At 44.4% G+C, this 17,938-nt stretch overlaps 1 long non-coding RNA gene across 1 annotated transcript in view; it reads left to right on the top strand.

Moving 5' to 3' along the window:
* Window positions 1–587: 587 nt before the first annotated feature.
* Window positions 588–17,938, top strand: part of LOC145721708 (uncharacterized) — a 67,184-nt gene continuing 49,833 nt past the window's right edge. Inside the window, exons 1-3 of the long non-coding RNA XR_014145560.1 lie at window positions 588–671; window positions 9,215–9,367; window positions 10,106–10,180. This is a non-coding gene — a long non-coding RNA (uncharacterized LOC145721708). The remainder of the gene's footprint in view (window positions 672–9,214; window positions 9,368–10,105; window positions 10,181–17,938) is intronic.

The raw sequence follows: 17,938 nt of genomic DNA, 5'->3' as shown, positions 1-17,938 counted from the left end.
AGGATTCAGTTGAGCCATGCCTGCATCCTGACTCCTAGAAAACAGGGGATAATAAAACAATGTGCTGTTTTAAACCACTACCTTTTAGGGTAACTTATTATGCAATAGGTGACTAATGATTTCCCCTAGAATCTTGATATTGGTCATATTTCCCTGCTTTAGCAACCTAGTGTCTCTATCCCTTCAGTATTTTCCATAAAAATATCCGGTCAGACTCAAACATTTTTTGAGTGAGTTTTTTTATTTTTTATTTTTTTAAAGATTTTATTTATTTATTTGAGACAGAGAGAATGAGAGACAGAGAGCATGAGATGGAGGAGGGTCAGAGGGAGAAGCAGACTCCCTGCTGAGCAGGGAGCCTGATGCGGGACTCGATCCCAGGACTCCAGGATCATGACCTGAGCCGAAGGCAGTCGCTTAACCAACTGAGCCACCCATGCGCCCATTTGAGTGAGTTTTTTAAAATGTTTTTTATTTATTTACTTGAGATAGAGAGAGAGAGATACAGCGATCGAGAGAGCAAGAGCAGGGGAGCAGAGAGAGAGGGAGAAGCAGGCTCCCCACTGAGCAAGGAGCCCAATTCGGGGCTCGATCCCAGGACCCCGGGACCACGACTCAAGCCGAAGACAGACGTTTAACTGACTGAGCCACCCAGATGGCCCTTGAGTGAGGTATTTTTAATGAGGATTTGGGGTTGGGGAAACTTCCTCTCTTCTCTCCTTCTTTCTCTTTATCTGTTCTGAGCGATGGACAATAGCAAATTCTTCCTTTGACCTGTGCCAAAGAGTTCTATGCATGGTTCTACCCATAGGCCCAAGCACTTGTCAAAAGATACTTTTTCTTCCTAAGAGAAATACTGGAAAATCCAGGTTTTTCCATTTTGTTACATGGTAGTATCATTGTTGTTGGTGGCCTGAAACAAAATGCAAAGGGATCATGGGCAAATAGATAGGAGAACAGAAGGCTGAGGTGTGAGACAAATCTTTAAACTCAGGGTAAGGTCCAAAGGGAGCCTTCTCTGTGCACAGAGAAAGGCTGAAAAAAAGAAAGTTTTCACTTTAGCAAGAGATAGAGCGGCCAAGATGTCTTTCCTGCAAGGCAGAGAGCTGCAGGTTAAGTTGTTCATTTATCTAGAATCTTCTAGGTGTTGCTCTTTTGAAGGCTAGAGAATGATGTGACCTGTGCAGCAGGTTCTCACCAGCCCTCTGAAGAACAAAGTATCAGTCCAAGTTCAAATGTGAAAGATAAGAGAGAAGAATCTCTGGCACCACTCAGCATGCAACATGGCCTTGGGCCTGGTTCCCCAGGTTGCCTGACTCTTGTGCTGTCCCCTTGGCCCTGCTGCCTGACTGGATTCACAAGGAGGAAGCCAGAGGAGAATGTCTCCTTATTCTCTTTCTAACGTTGTTGAGAGAGGGTGAATTAACAGAATGGAGCCAAATCTTGGAAATGAAAAATTTGGACGTGGAAAATAGGGAAGTAATTTCTATTGAGTATGTGGGAGTGGTCCCCACCTGGAGATTGAACGAACACTAAGGTTCTGGGCAGAATGTTGGCAATTGGGACAAAGGGGAAGAGATGGGGGCTGAGTACTCAGGATAAAGCATTAACATATAGTATTCAAACACGACCTCTCCCTTCGTGCCCGGGTGTTTTTACCTCTTAAGTCCAGGTTAGTGAGTGGTGGGGCTGGGATGTTCCCCAGTCCAGAACGTTTTCTGCAAGGTGTGTGGGAAGGACTACAAATGTTGTGGACCACTGGGGAGAAATCCAATTGCCCTTTGCACAAAAGAGGAATCCTAGAACACACAGATAATCCCAAACTTACCAAATGTGGGAACTAGGGCAAGTCTTTCAATTTCTTTCCAGATGTCCCCGAAGATTAGTCACTTTCTCTTGACTCTCAGAATGCCTCCACTTCCGCCCTTACTTTGACTTGAGAAGGAAAAAGGAGAAGCCCTCAAATGAACTCACTATGGACACTGAGCCCGCAACTCTCCTTCTTTCATCTTGGGTCTAAAGCGACCTCTCCCCATTTGCTCAGGAGTCTATCTTTCTTGCATTCTTAGCCGCCTTGGGGCTACTGATGACTTTTCTTCTCTCTTGTTCCTTCAACTTCTTCCTCCCCCTCTAAATACTTCTCATAAATTTTAAAATATGTTCAACTCTCTCCTCTGTATTAAAACCTTTTCTTGATCCCACACCCTCCTCTGGTCATATCTTTCTCTCTCCCTTCACAGCCAACATTTTTGAAAGAGATATCTAAACTCATTGGACCCTTTTTCTCATGTCTCATATACTCCTGAGTGTCCTATCAGCTGGGTTTCATCCAATCACCTCAGTGAAACTCTCATCCCCAAGATCACCCTGCACTTGCGTGTCACTAATCTATGGACACTTTCCAGTTCTCTTCTTATTTGACATTTCCACAACATCTGACACAGCTGTCCGCTTGCTCCTGGAACACTTCTCTCCCTGGTTCCTATGAGACCACACTCCAACACTCGACTGGTTTTCTCCTTCTTTTTTTTTGATCTTTGTGCAATTCCTCAAAGTCGCCCACAGAATGGGCTCTGTCTTGGGCCCTTTAATGCCCTCACTCTGCACACTGTCTCTCATGGCTTTATAATGACCTGACAGTAGCTCCAAAATCTATCTTTTTAACGCAAATTTCTTTCATTGAAATCCAATTGTCCACTAAAATTTTCATTTGGAGCGATCGCTGGAAACTTAAATTCAACATGGTCAGAATGGAACTCACCTTTCCCCCAAACCTGCTCCCCCTTTTATGTTTTCTCTCTTGCTAAGTGACACTAACACGCACTCGGTTGTCTAAGCTGAAGCCTACACATCACTCTTGCCTGTTCTTTTTTCCTCACCCTTCACAGCCAATCAGAAAGAAAATCCCATGATTCTAGATCCAGACTATCTTCCAAATGCTTCAATTTCTATCCTCCTCCAGTGCCACCACCTGAGACCAAGCCATGTGGCTCACCTGGGTTATCATGATCATTGGTCTTTCTCCTTAACACTGCTGATTCCTTTCCGTTGATTCTCCATATTGCAGCCAGAGTGGTCCTCCTAACATATAAACCTGATCATAAATTAAAGCCCTTCAATGGTCTTTCACCCCTTCTGGTCTCCTTGGCTGGCTTCAGAACTTTCCTCATGCTCCAGCCTCCACTTTTGCTCATTGTTAGCCACGTCCGGCCTCACACTTTATATACATTCTAACCCAGTGCTCCCAGACTGGCTACCCATTGGCCCATTAAAACCCACAGGTGCGTTTTATTTGGCACACACAATATTTTTTTTAAGTTGAGCCAACATTTAAAATCAGAGAATTTCTCATAAAAGTCCAGGTTTCCAGATTCTTTTGAAAAATTGGAATATACATTAACACCCCTCCTCCCACCATTCTTGCATGGCCACAGTATGTTGGGGCTGAATACGGGCTGTCCTTTTAGATGGGGCATGAGCTCTTCCGGGTTAAGAGCTATGACCAATGTGCATGTAAAGTACGATAGGAATACAGTTGCAGAGGTGCTGATTTCTGCTCGAGATATCAGGAAAAGGTAGTAAGAGGAAGTGACATATGCCCTGAGTCTTATGGGATAGGCCAAAACCACCCCACTAGAAAGCTTGGAAGGACAGCTGTGAGGGGAGGTAGCATGAGTCCACCCTAGTTCTATAGGTTAGAAGGATTTATGGTAACAGAGTTTCCAAATACGTAAAGCAAATCTGATAGCACTAAAAGAAGAAGTAGGCAATTCCCCAAGTATTGCTGGAGATTTCCATGCTCCTTTCTTACCAATGCTTGCCCTGGACAAATCTCTCAACCTTTTGAGACTTAGTTTGGTCATCTGTAAAGTGAGATAGTGCTATTCCATGCTTACTTTTTGGAGCTGTGGGAATGAAGTGGACATGGACGAATTTAGTAGGTTCTTAATAGCTTTACACATGTAAGATTGATCACTTTCTTTTTGGGTAAAATACAATGTTTTGCTTGTCATCGTGTAGAAAACAAAACAGGTCAATAGATCTGGAGTACTTATTTTCTGTTGGGCTCTTGGGCTAGATGCTGAGTTCTAGAGAGGGCAATGTGAACACCTTCGGGTAGCTCACAGTCTGGTACAGAAGGCAAACCCTGGTAATTATATGTTGTATATTTATATATTATCTGTATATATAATTTTGTATATTTTATATAATATGTATGTTATATGTTAATATATATGTTTATACATTATAAATAATAATTTATTGTGAAATGCTTTCACATAACGGGATTCAGAGGGCACGAGCCATCCCTGACACTTAACGTTTCTCCCTTCCTTCACTGATTCAACAAATCTGTACCTACTGGGGTGCCAGGCCGATAGTGGGGCTGTATAAATACTAAGTGAGACTGCCAAGGGCCCCTCATTTGTGGAGCCCACATTCTTGGGGACTGAGTGGTGGAGGTGATGATACTGCTCAGATAATAAACAAGTAAATAAGTCCATAAGATCAGATAAAGATAAGTTTTTGAAAGGAAATACGCATGGCAGTATAGGAGACAAGGGTCCAGGGGTGGGGGGCAAGTCTGGATAACGTGGTTGGAAGGGGCCTCCTTGATAAAGACCTGAAGGGTGTAAGAGTCCATGAGGTGAATGGTGGCCAGGGTGGTAGGCATGTGTGTGTGCCGGAAAGACACGTGGAAAGCATTTGAGATGGGGATCAGCAACTTTGGCTGTATTCATTATTTTGTATTAGTTGTGGTTGGGTGACTAACTTGCAGGAAGCATACCTAAGAGTAAAGCTGTCTCTGCAAGCTTGGCGGGGTGGAAGGGGTGGGGTGGGGGTGGGGCGTTAGTGCGCATCCCACAAGGCAGGGGCATTCTCTCAGTGGCCCAGATGGGAGCCCCACCTTTGGTGGGGTTCTAAGGAGTTGAGGGGAGGGAGCAGCACATCCAGCCATCCCTGCAAACCATGCTTAGGGGCTGGCACCCCGCCTGAGGGTACCAACTGAGCTCTGTGCTGTGGGTTGGGGAATGATTTGGAGAGGGAGAGGGACACTTCCTCCCTGCTCCTTTTAAGCCTTGCCCCTTCATCCATTTGCTCCTGTCGTGTTCCCTCAGAAGTGTGTGTGTGTGTGTGTGTGTGTGCGCGCGCGTGCGCGCACCTGTGTATGTTACTCTTCCATAAGGTACTTGTATTTAAGCCAAGAATTCCGGAGATTGGAAACCCTGAAGACCCCAAAGGAATTAAGCTCCAATATATATAGAAAATCCAGGCACCATCTGAGGGGAGAGCATGTTTGCTTTGGGGGCAAGAGAAAAGAGAGAGGTACTTCCATGGGCGGCCATGCTGCCAGCCCCAGAAGAGCCTGGGAGCTCTGAAGATGCAGCTCCTAACCCTGTGGATCCCATCCTCCCAGGGCGACTCCGCGATTCCGAGGGTTTCCGTCTGTCTTTCTTCCAGATAGCTTTCGCCTTCATTCAGGCCTCCTGATTGTGGCTGGGCCCGAATGAGTTAGGGGTGTGTGTGTGTGTGTGTGTGTGTGTGTGTGTGTGTGTTTGGGGGGGAGGAGCTGTGCGGGTGTGAGCCTGTGTGTACAGCTCTGTGCACGGCAGCCCGGTTTGGGGAACGTTTTACAGAAAGTGAATGTCTAGCCAAGTCCATTTCCGCTCCTGTCTGCCCTTGCTCACAACTGCTGCGTCCCCTCCCTCGAAGCTGAGCCCCCGGGGTGGGCGCGCCCCTCCCGCACGCAGACAGGGGCCTGGGTGGGAGCATGGGGGCACCCCTGGGCTCAGATGCCACGCGGATGAGGTCACATCCTCTCCCTCCCGGCCCCTCGGCGGATGAAAGGCGAGAGCGGACGGAAATGCACGCGGCGCGGGAAGGCCGGGCTTGGCGTGGCGGGGCTGGATTACATAATAGTGGGGCTGGCCGCCTTCAGCCGGGCCCGGCGCCGGGGCAGGGCGCGCGGGGGGCCGGGCTGGGGGTGCGCCTGCGGGGAAGGGGGCGCCCCCGCCCAAGGGCTTGGAGCGCGCGGGGCTCCGGCGCCTTCTCTGCGGTCCGTTAGCCGGCCAGGGACGTGGTGACAACTCAGCCGGCTGGGGCGTCGCCGAGGAAAACGGGTGTGAAAGTGAGGGAAGGAGAAGGCCGCTGGGGGGAGTGGGGGGGCGCTGTTCTGCCTCGCACCCGGGGACAGCCGTGGGACTGTAGCAAGGAGCAGGGAGGTCGCCCAAGGGGGACGCGGCGAAGACAGCCCTGGGGACGCGCTGCCTTGGAGGGACAGCAGGCGCCAGCCTTTGCAACCCGCGAAGATCATTTCCAACCTAAGTTTGAAAACCACCCATCTTAAGCATGCAGAATTTCTCATCATAACTTTAAATAGTTGTCAACGTTGTAACTCTTGCCCTATTGACATTTCATTGACATTTAAAAATATATCTGGTTGTATCACTTTAAAACCTAACACAGAGAATCAAGCTACTTGACCCAGATCATCATTCGTTTAAAAAATACATTTTTAGGCTCTTAAAGGCCAAAAGCATTACCTAGTTCTCTTTTCTCCTTGGACCCCACAGGATTTTATCTGGACATGACTATGGTTGAATATGTTTTATTGGTCACCCTGTTATGTTTCCCCACCACCAAAGTATGTATATAGGTTGAAATGAAATTTTCTCTCAGATTTTACACAATATGCACATTTTTATAATTATTACATAAATGGTAAACTTTTATTGGCAATTAATTGGAAAATTTTATTCTCAATTAGTCCATGTGTCCGTGGATGAATATTACTTATGTGATTCAGCATCAATTCCATTCTGATGTTTCACTTTTATGGACATTTTGTTCACATAAAGAGTAGATGACAAGGGAAGAAGTTTTATTATGACAAGAGTCACTCAATTCTTCGAACGAGTTCCAAGTTATTTGCCAAAACATCACATAGTGATGTGTCATCAAAACTGTTTTGTCAGTTGATGATTTATCAACTGATAATTTATGTCCCCCACCAATTTGTTGAAAACAAAGAAATAAAAGCCATTTGACTTATGAGTGGATTTGATATTCAGATACTAATGTCATTGCTTTCAATTTCTGGGAATTCAGCTAAGAAGGCTTTACCCTGACATGTTAAATGACTGTAAATTATACCTGTGACTCTTTTCACTTAAAGGCAACTTGCTCAACCAGATAAACTCAGAGAGCTTCAGGAAATAGAAATATTTGTTAACTTCAATATATCTTTGCCAATATGTCTTAGAGTTAAAATGCTTTTATTTTGTCACTTGCTTTAGATCTCTTTTCATCAGATCCTTGGTAGCACAGATTTATCTCACTCAATTTGTGGAAAATATTCAATGGATCACCAGTCTGCCAAATCAGACAGCTTTCTGTCAGAAAGAGGTCACTGTCATTTCTCCATTTGAGGAACCCTTTGACAACATTGTCACTTCTAAATTCTAGATAGATAGATAGAGAAGAAATGACAAGGGGACCTGCCATGAGTGTGTCACGTGGATGAAAGATAAAGGTGGCACCTTTCACATTCCCCGCTGAGGCTCTCTGGGCTTGGCTCTCACAGGACCGCCCCTAAGAAGAGACACAACCTTTGGCAACAGTGGGACGGAAGAGGTCATTCAATGGAAATCACTCTCAGTCCAGTCCCATTCTACAATACATCTGAATTGAGAACACCCCATCATTGGCCAAAATACCCCATTTTTAAGACCAAGTTTTGTCCTTAACAGAAACCTGTATGAAACAGAAAGGGGGAGGGGGAACATCCTGGTGCTTTGATTAAAGGCTTCACTGACACCAATTTTTCAAACTGTACCCCTTTTTGATGCCCCCTGAGTTTTAACGCATAGGAGCAACATAGCGCCTTTATTTGTGGATGGAGAGAAAGTCAATGGAGGACAGAGATGTGGGAAAAGACACCCAGCCACTAGTGATGGCAGTCCCTGGGGCTGCTTCTTTTGTCTCCCTGCTATTCTTAAACCCTCCCCCTCCTCTTGATCTACACCAACTTTGCTTTAGTTCCAAGCCTCATTATCTCTCACATCATCCCCACCATGATTTTCCAACTGAGCTTGCTGGGTCTGCCATACCCATTCTCCACACCACTGTGGAGTAGTTTGGCTAAAATGCCAATCTGCCAGGCTACTCCCTGTCACCCCTAGAAGAAAGTGCAAATTTCCTACTATGGCATGCTGGGGCTCCACCTGCCTTTCTAGTGTAGTGTCTTCTCTTTCCTACATCCCATCATGTGTCCTAGCGATGGAAAGTAGGACTTCCTACCTCCACATCTTACAGTGAGTGACAGACGCACTGAACAGCCCCTGTTTCAGGCATGACCGAATTGGTGCTACCCCACCCAACATTATTTGAGGGCTATAAGAGGATCTTTCTATTCACTCTCGCTGGCTAAAATTGCAACATTACACTTTCATTCCTTTGACTTCAGGCCTTACTATCATCAATTGCCTTCTTTCAAAATACACATAGCCCTGAGAGAGATAATGCATGTTGTCATTAACATGGCCCCTCAGAGGGGATGAACTGTCACCAAGACATTGCCCAGACATTTAGCTGGGAGAAGAAGTGGGGTGGAGTCAAAAGAGGGGAAAACAATTTTGGAACATGGAGTCCTGTCTGGGATGGGTGGTCCAGGGTGGAGCATCATGACTGGTAGCAAGAATACCCACTGGGGAGAGTGATAGACCCCTAGGAGGGCCTTGGCCAAAGGGGACTTTTACCTGCTACTTGTCACATCTGTTTTTTGGGTCTGGTTACTTTGATACTATTAGGAGTGGGAAATTTGTTGTCACAGTAAGCCTTCCAGACAGGAAGTTATGTCCAGCCTGTTCTCTGGGCTACAGAGTGACCACGGGATTGTATCACCTTAAAGAGAATATCTCGCCACTGGTTTCCACAGCAGAGCAGGATGCGGGGCAGGCCAGGCAAGCCACAGTAAGGGACGACATTCTGTAACTGGCATAACAACATCACTGGCCTATAACAAAACAGATTTTTTTTTAAGCAATGACCCCTCATAGGCACAGTAGTATAAGTGGTGAATAAGACACTTGGTGGATATTTGTGTAGGTAAAAGCCCAAGGGACATAATCAAAGCCCGAGTGACAACTAATAGCCTCACATCTGCATTCAAGGATGGTTTTGTTGATGACAATAGCCTCCCCGTTGTCCACAGTGGTGCTTTCTGCAGCGTCGGTCAACCGCTGTCCAGAAGCAGATGATCCTCCTGACACAGCCTCACACCATGGCACAGTGCCTACGCCATTCACCTCACTTGTCTCACCAGGTCTCTGTTGTCTCCTCGCTCACCATCACAAGAGGAAGAAGGGTGAGTAAGTACAGTACAGTAAGATACTTTGACACAGAGAGAGAGACCACATTCCTATCACTTTCATTGCCGTATATTGTTATAATTCTATTTTACTATTAGTTATTGGTATGGATCACTTGCTGTGCCTAATTTATAAATTAAACTTTATCATAGGTATTGTGTATATAGGAAAAAAAAATATAGTATATATGGGACTCTGGTACTATCTGTGTTTTCAGGCATCCACTGGGGGGCTTGGAATGTACCCCCCTGTGGATAAAAAAGGACTCTTGTACTCAGCTCCTTCCTGATTAGGGGTGTGCAGGTATGGGGCCAGAGCTGAATTACTCAGAGTGATGGACAGCATCTCTCCTCCCCCCACCTCCAGCTTTACTGAGATATAATTGACATATAGTTTCTATCATGTCGTAGAATTGCTGTGTGTGTGTGTGTGTGTGTGTGTGTGTGTGTGTGGTGAGAACTTTTAAGATCTACTCTCTTAGCAACTTTCAAGTATATAATACAGTATTATTAACTGTTACTGCCATGCTGTACATTAGATTCTTAGAAATTATTTATCTTGTAACTGGAAAATTTGTAGTCTTCGACCAACATCTCCCCACTTCCCTCACCCACCAGTTGCCGGTAATCACCACTCTATTTCTCTAAGTCTGGCTTTTTCAAGTTCCAGATATAAGTAATATCCTACATATTTGTCTTTCTCTGATAAATAGTATCTTTACTGTATTCCCCCAGGAAGCATCTAGCACCTCTAAACAAATATTGAACACCTTTTGGATAAATGAGATGTTTCCTGTTCTTGGCTAAACAGTAAGTACTTTAGGGCAGATTCTGCCCCTGCTAGGTGGGTCTGTGGTGTAGAGGAGTAAATTCAATTCTCAGCCTAATAAGTAGGCTAATTTGGCATGTCATCCAGGATGGCTTTATCAGCAATCAAGACAGAATTTTGATCTCTGTTTGTTTGAGTGTAATTTTTAATCTCTGAGTTTAGAACTAGGGCAGGGAAAAGGGAGTGTTTTATATTTGGCCCCCGGTATTAGTTTCCTAAGGCTACCATAACAAATCACTTCAAGCGGATTGGCTTAAACCAATAGAAATGTATTATCTCGCAGTTCTGGAGGTCACAAGTCTGAAATCAAAGCATTGGCAGGGCCACACTCTCTCTGAAGGTTCAAGGGGAGACTCTTTCCTTGCTTCTTCCAGTTTCTTCTGGTGTTCCTTGGTTCGTGGCAGCATTCCTCTGCCTCCATCTTCACATGGCCTTCTTCCCTGTATCTCTTCCTCCGTGTCTGTGTCTCAAACCTTCCTCTTCTTTTTCTTATAAGGACACCTGCCACTGGGTTTAGGGAGTACTATAAATTGGGGATGATCTCATCTCGGGATCTTTAACTTAATTACATCTACAAAGACTCCATTTCTAAATAAGATCATCTTCATAAATATTTGGGGGTAAGATTTGGGCATATCATTTTAGGGGACACAGTTCAACCCACTATACTCCTCCAAACCCTAACATCTCGTTAAGGAGTAGAGAACACTGAAAAATGAATAACAGCTGTCATTTCTGGAACACCTGGCACATGTGGATGGGGACTTTGGGCATGGTCAGGAGGCAAGGCTTTTGCAACCGGGACAGTCAGGGTTTTGACCTTGGCGGTTGGTAGTAGTGCTTCCATGATGTCATGTGGCTGTTTCTGATGGCTGTGCTATTGTTTTTTTTTTTTTTAATGAACTTTTTATTAAAGTACACCTATCATAGGTGGGCAGTGTGATGAATTTTTACAAACTGAGCACTCTTATGTAACCAGCCCCTGGATCAAGAAATAGAATATTACCAGTACCCCAGAAACACCCCCATGCCAGTTACTACCTGCCAAATACCATTCTGACTCCTGACAGCACAACAATTGTTTCTGTTTGCTTTTGTAGTTTATATAAATACAATCATACAGTACGAACCTCTCTATGTCCATCTTCTTCCACTCAACTTATATTTATGAGCTCACCCATATTGTCACGTATACTTGTATGTCACTCATTCTCATTGCTTTGTAACACAATTGGCTTTTAACAGGTGTGGCCTGGGCAGGTGGCATCAGGCTGTACTAAGAATGGGCCATGGAGGACCTCACCTTGGTGGGTCACCAGCAAGTGGCTGTTTTACACAAGCATAGAGAGGCAGGCTGGACCCTAGCAAGTGGGGTGGCTTTCAGATGGACTCAGCAACCAGAAACAGCAAGGATTTGATTAAGAGGAGGCATTAAGGAGGATTAAGAAAGAAGAAAGGATTTGATTAATGAGAAATGAGAGCATTTCATGAGGTTTTTTAGGTGTTAGGGAACAGGACAATTTTACTGTGTTCCTCAGCAAGATCTTCAAGCCAAGAGGCCAGGACCTTAAACTGAAGTTCTGGTTTTGCAGACTAGCAGTGAATTTTGCATTTTAGAGTGTTAGTGGCAGGTATTTTTAGGCAAAATGAAATAAACTACCCTAAATGCTGTCTATTTATTATACTGCTTTGAATGTTCTTTAGGACCAAGAGAGAGGACTGCAGAGGAACTGACTTTAAATTCCTGTAACTTGCCCACAAGTTCAAGGGAAACGCCCATTCTGGGATTTCAAGGTGGTTCCAGATTTGTTACTTATACATACTCTGTCTGTGGCTCTAAATGTCCGGGACCCAAATTGTGGCCTCCCTTACAGAAAGATAGCAGATTTTATTGACAGAGAGAGAGAGAGAGCGAAGAAATGAGGTCCTTTATCATGAAAAGAATGCTATCTTCTCAATTTGTGGTAGAGAAATTGATCTATATTATTGAAAATGCAAGGTTAATTGTTCTTCAAGGGGAAATTGAAACAATGGGCATATTTTAGATATGCCCATAACAGAAACAGTGCTTGGATTTCTGTGAAGTCCAACAGAAGAAGAGAAGCAAATTTTTACAAAGAGCAGACTGGAATGACTTTTGCAGGGGCAGCCAGGATCCAGGAAAATTTGAGAAGTGTCTGTCTTAGATCTACAGGGAGGATGGCAGAGCAAGAATGCATTATAAAAATGATTGGCAACTACTCCTCGAAAGATGGGACAGATATTCAAAATGGTTACCAACATGCAGACAAATTTACAATGAAAAACCAGAAATATCAGATTAAAGTCCTAAAAAGAAATCATTCTATGAACTTTATTGCATGACCCAAGAAACACCTAAGACTAGAGGAATATCTGCAAAATTTATGAAATCTGGTTTCTCGAAGAAAGCCCAGGAAAAATGAGATGCTCTTAAGTGTAGCCAGGCAGGACAGACAGAACCAGCCCAGGCAGCAGTGAATCCTGGGTTGATGGGAGGAGACCTTTGGGTGGGATTTTCCAACACAGTAAGGTGAGGGTGTGCAAGATTTGTCCAAGCAGTGCTTGATTTTGACAGACCCAGAGTTAAGGATTGCATAGCATCATGGGAAATCCCGTAAGAAAAAACAGTTGGGGGGTTATGTTCAGAAAACAGTCATTGGAAAATGAAAGAAAGGGTTGGGTTAGTTTTGTTTTTGTTTTTGTTTTGAAATAAAGTAACCAACTTAAAAGACAGGTTAAACTGTTATAATGCTGAACCTTCCTGAAGGAACGGAGGTGTAGTCCAGAGGAAGACCACACTAGTGCAGGATCTCACCATAGCAGAAAAAGGTGTGAGAGAAAGACATGATATCGAAAGGGTTGAACAATTTTTAAAAATCTCTGAGGAGTATCTTAAGAAGTACCTGCAGAGTCAGAATCATCACTACAGCTTTAGTTCGGGATTCAGCCAAAGTGGTCCCCCATTCGGAACAAATGGGGAATGGGGAGGGGGAGTCTTCCTGAGGAGAAAGGTCACAAGTCTTAGCACTTCCACAGCAGGAGGTAATGGACACCCTCAGTGGGATGTTCCCCCAAATGTCTGCCCACAACAGGGGTGGAGGCGCTCATGCTCAAGGAGGTGCTAGAGCCCCCCCGAAAATGGACATTAGGAAGTTTTGACAATTTTAGCTCGGAAAGGAAGGTACCTCAGGTAAGAAGACCTGCTGACTGGAGCTGCCATGATTGCAAATTGCTAAACTTAGTGTGAAGGCAATGAAGTCTCAAATCCATCATCTCAGAGAAGAGAGATCATGCATGGTGTCCCCCACTCCATATGGCACCTGCATAGTGGCAAAGGGAACCTCCCAAGGGGAGATTTGACCCCATTGAGTTTAGGTGGACTCCAGACTCCAGGCTAACATTCCCTGATTGTTATCCTGGCAGAATGGAAGATGTTCTTGCTCCGTCTCTTCCCCACGTCCTCTGGGTTTTCCCATGGTCTTTGCAGCACTGCATGCCAGACCCAGGGAATACACTTGCCTGTGATAACTTTTTCAAGAGCTGGGAGTTCACTGTGTGGCTGGCATAGCATTAATCTGTTGGGTTCACCATGTTAGCTCTTTGGATGCTATTAAGATGAGGCTCATCTTAAATGGTCACCACCATTTCTGAGGTGCTGAAGGAACCCCACTCATTCCCACCAGAGACAGCCCAGGCAGGCTGTGGCTGCTGAAGGAACCCTAACTCCACTACATATTCAGATCTTCCTCAGCTGAGCAGAATCAGAAACTGGGAGAGGCTTCAATTCATCCAATCTTTAAAACTTCAGACTTGGGACTTTATGTGATTTTTAAAAATTTTATCTCATTTCATTTTTTAATTTATTTTTACTTTTTATTTAAGTAATTTCTACACCCAACATGGGGCTCCAACTCATGACCCCGAGATCAAGAGTCACGTTCTCTCTCAACTGATCCAACCAGATGCTCCCACACTGTGATTAATTTAAATCCAGTTCAAAAACTTGCAGGACTAACAATATACTAATTCAGGATATTAACATTGGCAGTGAAATTATAATGAAATATTTATTTCATTAACTAGATACTTATTCTATTACTTTTAAAAATATCTGACACATTTTGCACATTTTATGTGATTTTTAGATTTTAATTTTTTGAACTTCACTCAGCAAGATGATATGACCATTGGACTTTAATGTGTCCCAGAGAAATTCATGGTGGGAATGAATTTATGTATTTATTTATTCATTATTTATTTATCTCAGTATGAACCCATGAACATTTATCCTACTCAATTCTACTGATTATAATCTATACCTAACATTTATTTCATTACTCCATGTTCACGGGTCCATGCCAATATAACTAAATAATTGAATAAACATATACATCAATAGAAAAAAATAACAGCTCTTTCTCAGTAGAATTCCAATTAGCAAATATAGGAGGAATGAGAGAAGTAGAAAACCACGATTTGGCAACATCACATTAAAAACTGTGGTGGCTATTAATCATCAATGGGTACTAGAAGTACAAGGTACAAATATGATGGAAAACAGGATATTTGCATAGTCTCAAAGCATCTCCTCACAAGACGCTTATTAATTATGAAGGAAAAATAATAAATTTACAGTGGAGAAACCTAGCAGACACCACCTTAACCAAATGGTTGAAGTTGACATCACCAGTAATGAGAAATATTGACATCACGGAGCTCCTGATATGATGCATTAAGAAGAATACAGCATCATATCTGTGTTAGTCTTGCCAAAAATACGTAACCTCAATCTAATCATAAGGAAACATCAGACAAATCCAAACAGGACATTCTACAAAATAACCAGCCAATACTTTTCAGAAGTGTCAAGGTCATGAAACTAAAAAAAGGGAAAGACTAAGGAACTATACCAATTAAAGGAGATTATGGTGGATGCCTGGTGACTCGGTTGGTTAAGCCGCTGCCTTCGGCTCAGGTCATGATCTGCAGAGAGCCTGCTTCTCTCTTTCCCTCTGCCCCTCCCCTCAGCACTGCCTCCCGGCACTCGCCGCGTGCTCTCAAATAAATAAATAAAATCTTAAAAAAATAAAGGAGAGGGGCACCTGGGTGGCTCAGTCGTTAAGCGTCGTCTGCCTTCAGCTCAGGTCATGATCCCAGGGTCCTGGGATCGAGCCCCACATCGGGCTCCCTGCTCGGCAGGAAGCCTGCTTCTCCCTTTCCCACTCCCCCTGCTTGTGTTCCCTCTCTCACTGTGTCTCTCTCTGTCATATAAATAAATAAAATATTTTAAAAAAATAAAGGAGATTATGGAGACATGACAACTAAATGCAAATAAATGCAAGGTAGGATCTAGGATTGGCTCCTGGAGCCAAAGAAAGACATTAGTGAAACAAACTGGTGAAGTTTGAATAGGTCTGTGATTAGATGATAGAGTTGTATCAATGTACATTTCCTGGTTCTGACCATTGGACTGTAGTTATTTAAGTTATTAATAGTTGAGAACTCTGGATGAAAGGTAGAAGGGAACTCCATACTCTTTTTGTCACTTCTGTGAGTCCGAGATTATTTCAAAACGAAAAGTTAAAGAAAGAAAGGAAACGGAGTCTCTTAAGCATCATTCGAGATGATAGAATTGATCACATCTTCCTTTGTGCCTGTTCCCGACTTGGCCATGTCATACTTTTGTATGGTATTGATGACATTTCATCATACTTAGTTACTTTGTTGGTCTACACCAAGTTCTTTTATGCAGGCATGTTATTTTTAATCTCTGACTCTTCAGTGCATATAAAAGTGATAAAAGTGGTAAATACCTACAAGGCATTAACAAACATTAATTCCTTCAATAACTTTTTTTTTTTTTTTTTAGAGAGGGAGAGAGAAGGGTGTGGGAGGGAAGGGGCAGAGGGAGAGGGAGAGAAAGAACCCCAAGTAGTATCCACACTCACCACGGAGCCCAATGTAGGGCTCGATACCACAACCCTGAGATCATGGCCTGAGACAAAGACAAGAGTCGGATGCTCAACCGACTGAGCCACCCAGGTGCCCCTCACTCAACCACTTTTATGTGCCAGATCTTAAGCTAGGGCCATGTCATGCAGTGATGGATTTCTCTCAAGTGCCTTCCAGTCTAGGTTGAGTCAGACCAATCCAGAGAGAACTCTAACAGACTGTGGTGGGTGATATAACCAAGTGAAGGAAGGCTGCCATGTGGGTCCATGACTGGCAACACTGGGGAGAAGTTCCCCAAGGAAGTGACAGTTAAGGACATAACTGGAAGGATGGTCAAGAATTACACAGCCAAAACAGGATGGAGAAAGAATGTTCCAAGCAGCAAAACAAAACAAAGCAAAAAAACGTGCAAAGGTCCACAGTTGAAAGAAAGCAGAGAACGTAGGAAACTGCACTTCTGGCTGTAGGGTCTAGGGAGAGGAGAGGGATGGCAAGAATAGAGCTGAGCAGGCATCAGGGCTGGGTCACAGCGGGGCTCATGTGCCTGCATGGGGGGTTTGAACTGTGAGACAATGACTCTGTGAGGTTTCTATCACAGAAGGAATACTCTGGCTACGTGTGGAGAATGACTGGGGCATAGCTTGGAGGCAATGGGCCAGTTGGGAAGCTGCTTTATGATTGACTGATATGCATAATGAGGGGGTAAAGAATGAAAAACACAACTCCCAAGCTTCCCGATTAGACGACTGTAGAAGGCATATGGCTATACTCAGAGGGGCAAGAAGACGCAACAGTGATGGCCAGCAGTTACTGAGGGCTCATGCCATGCCAGCAGCTATTCTAAGAACAAGTGTTTCCCAGCTTCCAATTTCAGTCACTCTGTCTCTGAACTCAGTTTTCAAAAGAGAGACTCAGATGTCTACGTCTGCTCCAATCAGCTGTAATATTGGTATTCTCATCACTGTGCCTGGGGGCAGAGGTAGAACAGGCTTAAGGAAAGTGTCAGGGTTCTCTGGTACAAATAAGGTTACCTGGATGTATCCCTTCCATGGGGGAGGTGGGAATGGATTCTCAGAAATGGGGGTGGATGTAGGAAAGGCACCTTAGTAAGTAAGGGTATCCAGGTGGGAATCAGTCCCATTCCATGCTCAGAGGAGAGATGTGAGCTCCAGATGCTTATATTTGGGAATCTTCAGGGACACCTGGGTGGTGCAGTCAGTTAAGCGTCCAACTCTTGGTTTTGGCTCAGGTCATGATCTCAGGGTTGAGATCCAGCCCCACGTTGGGTTCTGAGCTCAGCTTGGAGTCCGCTTGAGATTTCTCTCCCCTTTTCCCTCTGCCTTTCACGCTTGTGTGCGCACACACTCTCTCTCTCGCAAATAAATAAATCTTTAAAAAAATATTTGGGAATCTTCAGCATGTAGGTGGGTGAAGCCAGGGAAGCTGCTGACATCACCTAGGTGAAGGGAGAGATGTAATGGAGGGGAGGACAGAAGCCCCAGGAATAGACACATTTGAGGGATGGGTGAAGGAAGGGAGCAGCAAAGGCAAGGGAGATGTAACTTCCAGCAAAAGGGGCATAGAAAAGGGAGGGAGTGTTGTCTCGGTCGCCAAGAAAGGTGGAAGGCATCCATTGTGCTGAAAATGCTGGAAGCAACGGAGCCAGGGCAGGGACGGAGGAACCCATGAGTTAGAAGTGGGGTCATAGCTTCCAGTGGGGTGGGATGGAAGGAAGGAGTTGGGGAGGCTGCAGATGAGTTGTGGGA

This window comes from Leptonychotes weddellii, chromosome 5 (assembly GCF_054177405.1).
Source record: "Leptonychotes weddellii isolate Sample4059 chromosome 5, ASM5417740v2, whole genome shotgun sequence".
NCBI classification, from domain to species: domain Eukaryota; kingdom Metazoa; phylum Chordata; class Mammalia; order Carnivora; family Phocidae; genus Leptonychotes; species Leptonychotes weddellii.
The sequence above is the reverse complement of the archived record's forward strand: the minus strand, read 5'-3'. Positions and strand labels throughout refer to the sequence as shown.